Below are 5,335 nucleotides of genomic sequence, written 5' to 3' on the forward strand. Positions count from 1 at the left end.
TTATGCATATATATATATATATATATATATATATATATATATATATTTATATATATTTATATATATATATATTTATAGTTTCATTCCAGAATATTAAATTGTATAAAATGAGAATACATAAACAGGTATGTGTATATAAGAAAATATTAATGTAAGAGTGAGAATAACAATTCAATTCCAGGGATGAAAGTGTAACAGAGAAATAAAATAAACAGAGAATAATTTGCTCCAGATTATCAAGAAGTAGGCAGATGTTTATACAAAGCTCACACAGGGGGATTGAGAGTTTATTTCCAGTATTCACAGGGAGATTGTTTATTTCCAGTATTCATAGGAAGATTGTTTGTTCAACTAATATTCACAAAGAGATCTTGTTCAACTCATAGGGAGATTTATTTAACTAATAATCACAGAGAGATTTGTTTAACTAAAAATCACAAAGAGATTTATTTAAATAATAATCACAGAGAGATTTAAAATAATCACAAAGAGATTTAAAATAATCACAGAGAGATTTAAAATAATCACAGAGAGATTAAAGAATGAGATTCAGATTTCCATTCGAAGAACCAGAGAAATGAATTAGAGGGAAGAAATAAAGATTCAAATCACACAGGGAAGAATTTTAATCTCAGAAAAAGAGATTTTAAACAAATAAAGGAATATGATTTTTTTTTTCTAAAATCTTTGGAAAAAAAGCAAGATCATGTGCATATTTTCTTAAGGGAAATAAAATAAATAAATAAACTATCTTTTACATGCACTATATGAAAGCATTATCATTATTATTTATCCCTAAATAAAAGATTTACAATCTAATATAAAAATTAAATTCTTTATATAAAGGAAGATCTATAACTATATTTTTTGTATTACGAATTCCTCATAAGTGAATGTGAAATAACAAGGAGAGAACCTGGTTTATCGAGCTTGATGTTGAATCCACTAGCTATCCTTATGATCCTTTCTTGCAACTTGAGAGAAATCCTTCAAACAACAACTTAAAATTCCTACAACAAAAATGAGACTACCAAAGAAGATCTACTTCTAAAACTTGGGAAATTTCCTTCAAAACATAATTAACTCCCTTCTTTGAAACTTGCATACAATTTTATAAGAAAATTCCCTCCATTCCACTATCTAGAAAATTTAATTAAAAAGGAGATTCTTTTCCAATATTGGACTCATGCAAATTAATTAAACTTAGTGGGGGAGTTACATGCAAAGTGGTGGAGATTCCTCTAGAATCTTCTTATTCTTCCTACAACATGTGCCATAATTGGGAGTGGAAAAATAAATAAATAAAAATAATGTATATTCTCCAAGTGTGTGTGTGTGTGTATTATTATTTTCATTCTTTTTATAACATTTATTCAATCATTTAAATATCTTATCCAAAAATATAATAGAATTGTATTTAAATCAAAAGGTGATAAAGGAGGGTTGTGACATCCTCCCCCCCTTAGTTTGTGCATCGTCCTGATGCACTTATTGAACGCATTCAAAAGAGTCTATAGTTCATGATTAAAACAAAAATGGAAGCAATTGCTGCATATCCTTAGTATCCTCCCATGTGGCATTCTTTTCATCATACTGATTCCATTGTACTTTGCATTGATCAACCTCTGTTGCGCAATTTGCACTAGCGCCTCTCCAAGATTTTGAATGGCTCTAGCTTTATTCCTCCCATTTCCTGGACCTGTAAATCATCCCAATTCAAAATGTGTTTCTCATCAGGTACATACTTTTAAAGAAGTGATACATGGAAGACATCATGGATTCGGCTCAACTGAGGAGGTAAGGCCAATCGGTATGCAACTGGATTAATCCTTTCCAATATTTCAAAGGGTCCAACATAACGAGGTGCAAGCTTAGTCTTTTTCCCAAATCTTATGGAACTCTTGTGTGGCCTAACCCTTAGGAAGACTTTCTCTCCCACCTCAAACTCCCTTGGTGTCCTATTTTTGTCTGCATAACTTTCCTGCCTATCTGAGGCTTCCTTCAATCTCTGCCTAATTTCCTTAGTTTTCCTTTCCATTTCCTTCAACATATCTAGTCCAACAATTACTCTATCTTCAAGACTATCCCAACTCAAAGGTGTTCGACATGGTCTACCATACAATGCTTTGAAAGGTGTCATTCCCAAAGATGTTTGATATGTATTATTGTAAGCAAACTCTACTAGAGGTAGGTACTCTTCCCATTTCTTCTGTTGGTCCATGCAGTACATGCGAAGTAGGTCTTCCATAATCTGATTTGTCCTTTATGTCTGACCATCAGTTTCAGGATGGTATGCAGTGCTAAAATTTAGTTGAGTTCCCAGAGCTGACTGAAGAGTTGTCCAAAACCTTGAAGTGAATCTAGCATCTCTATCTGATATGATTTTCTCTGGTATTCCATGCAACCTAAATATTTCCTTAACAAAATGCCTAGCCAAGGTAGGTGCATCATTTGTCAGGTTCCCTAGTATAAAGTGTGCCACCTTAGTGAGTTTGTCAATTACCACGATTATTGTATCATGTCTAGAAGGTGACGTGGGTAACCCTTGCACAAAATCCATGCTAATAACTTGCCACTTGTGTTAAGGTACATCATGTAATTGTAACAATCCAGCTAGATGTCTATGTTCAGCCTTTACTCTTTGACACTCCAAACATTTAGCCACATACTTGACTATGTCATTCTTCATCCCTTGCCAAAAGTATAACTTCTTTAGATCTGCATAAAGTGTGTTAACTCCTAGGTGCCCTAAATAAGGGGCATTGTGAGCATTTGACAAGACTACTTCCCTTAAGTCTCCTGAATTAAGAATATAGATTCTATTATTGTATCTGAGCAACCCATCCTCATCCAATGTATATCCTTCAACCTTAGGATCAGTTGGATTGCGTTCTAAAGTCAATTTGACTTGCTCATACCATGGGTCATGTTCCTACTCATCCATTACTTGTCTTTTGAAAAAAGTTTTGAATGTTGCTATAGTCATCAAGTGTCTCCTCCTACTTAAAGCATCTGCCACCCTATTTTCCTTCCCCTTAATATATTCAATTTCAAAATCATATTCACTTAGAAACTCTAACCACCTTCTTTGTCTAGCATTTAAGTGGGGTTGGGTAAAGATGTACTTTAGTCCTTGGTTATCTGTCTTTAACTCAAAGGGCTTCCCGAGCAATAAGTGTCTCCATTTCTGTAGGGCATGCACAATCACTGCTAACTCTAAGTCATGTGGTGCATAATTGACTTCATGAGTCTTTAGCTTTATGGATTCGTAAGCTACTACCCCTTCGTCTTGGACAAGTACTCCTCCTAAACCTTCAATAGAAGCATCAGTTACAACTGTGAAGTGTCCATTCAGATCTAGTACTTTTAGAATGGGTGTTGAAGTTAGTTTTCCCTTCAAGATTTGGAATGCCTTATCACTTTGTTTTGTCCACACAAACCTTTTACCCTTCCTTGGTAATGAGGTGATGGGATTTTCTATCTTAGAGAATCCTTCCACAAACCTCCTATAGTAACCTGCTAGCCCCATAAAGCTTCTTACCTCTGAAATGTTTTTAGGGATCGGCCATTCTACTATTGCCTTTATCTTATCTGGATCATCTGCTATTCCTTCCTTTGATATTATATGCCCAAGGTAGTGAATCTTTTCCTTGAAGAAGGCACATTTTGACAATTTCCCATATAACTTATGTTCTCTCAACCTTTGCAAAACAATTTGTAGGTGTACTAAATGTTCCTCCTCATTCCTAGAGTAAATCAATATGTCATTCAGAAATACCAAAACAAATTTATCCAATTAGTCATGGAGTACACTATTCATTAGGTTCATAAATGCAGCTGGGGCGTTGGTTACACCAAAAGGAACTACTGTGAATTCATAATGCCCATATCTAGTCCTGAAAGTTGTTTTCGGAATGTCCTCCTCCTTAATTCTGAGTTGATGGTACCCTGACCGGAGATCTATCTTTGAGAAAATTGTTACTCCTTTCATTTGGTCAAAAAAGATCCTCTATGTGAGGTAAGGGATACCTATTCTTTATTGTGACCTTGTTCAACATCCTATAGTCGATGCATAGTCTTAAGGTTCCATCCTTCTTCTTAACGAATAATATTGGTGCTCCCCATGGTGATACACTTGGCCTTATTAATCCCTTAGCTAAGAGTTCCTCTAATTGCATCTTGAGCTCTTGCAATTTAGTTGTGTTCATTCGATAAGGTGCCCTTGATACTAGTTTAGCCCCTAGTAGTACTTCGATAGAAAAGTCAAACTTCCTTTTAGGGGGTAAGCTGGGTAATTCTTCTAGAAAAACATCCCTGAATTCTTTTAAGAAAGGGGTATTTTCAAAGGTCGGGGTATTTTCCTCCTTCCCTTCATCAATTGACACCATATAGATTAGGCCTCCTCTTCTTCTTTCCTTCTTTAATTGCATGGCTGATATGGTTTCTATACAAATGGGGTTAAACTTTCCTTGGATTTTGACCCTTTTTCCCCCATCATCCAAACATTCAACAACTTTATTATAGAAATCTACATTAGCTTGATGGTCTGTTAACCAACTCATTCCAATAATTATTTCATATAATCCTAGGGGTGCCACATAGAGATCTACCCTTGTTTCAAACTCAAGAAATTGTACCCTTGCTCTCGACAAACACTTAGTTACTTCCCTAGTTGCCTTATCCCCATATTGAACCGTCCATGATGGCTCCATTTGATTAACTTTTAATGTATATTTGCTTACTAATTCAGGTGAGATGAAACATTCAGATGACCTAGTGTCAATTAGAATTGAAATTGGTTATTCAAATAGTGTACTTGTAGTTTCCACGGGAACATTCTGGTATCTTCCTCTTCGGTTTCTAACTACTTCATGAATCCTTTGTTGGGGCCCTTCTTGGGGATGATTGGCCCTAATCTGTCCTTGCATCTAGGGACACTCTCTAGCAAAATGGTTTCTCCCACACATGAAGCATCCACCTGGAGGACCCCTCCTGCTTTGATTCCTAGGGGAATCATTCCTTGTTTCATTGGCCCTGGGTGGATAAGTTATCCTATTTTGCTGGTCATTCCTGTTATAGTTGCCTCTGTTATTATTGCCCTGGTTATTATTATTATTTCCATTCCTCTGATATTGATTAGGAGGTGGCCTTCTTTCAGAAGAATTATTCCTTTGACCTTTGTTGAAGTTAGTGTTCCCATTGAATTCTTGCTTCCTTTTAAATGAGTGGTTCCCATTATAGTTTCGCCCTGCTAGTGTTTGAATCTTCCTCTCTTGCCTTAGGGACTTTTCAAGTACTTCGTTCATGTTTTTGGGTCCATGCATGTCAACCTCTG

The sequence above is a fragment of the Cryptomeria japonica genome, chromosome 4 (genome assembly GCF_030272615.1).
Source record: "Cryptomeria japonica chromosome 4, Sugi_1.0, whole genome shotgun sequence".
Classification (NCBI taxonomy): domain Eukaryota; kingdom Viridiplantae; phylum Streptophyta; class Pinopsida; order Cupressales; family Cupressaceae; genus Cryptomeria; species Cryptomeria japonica.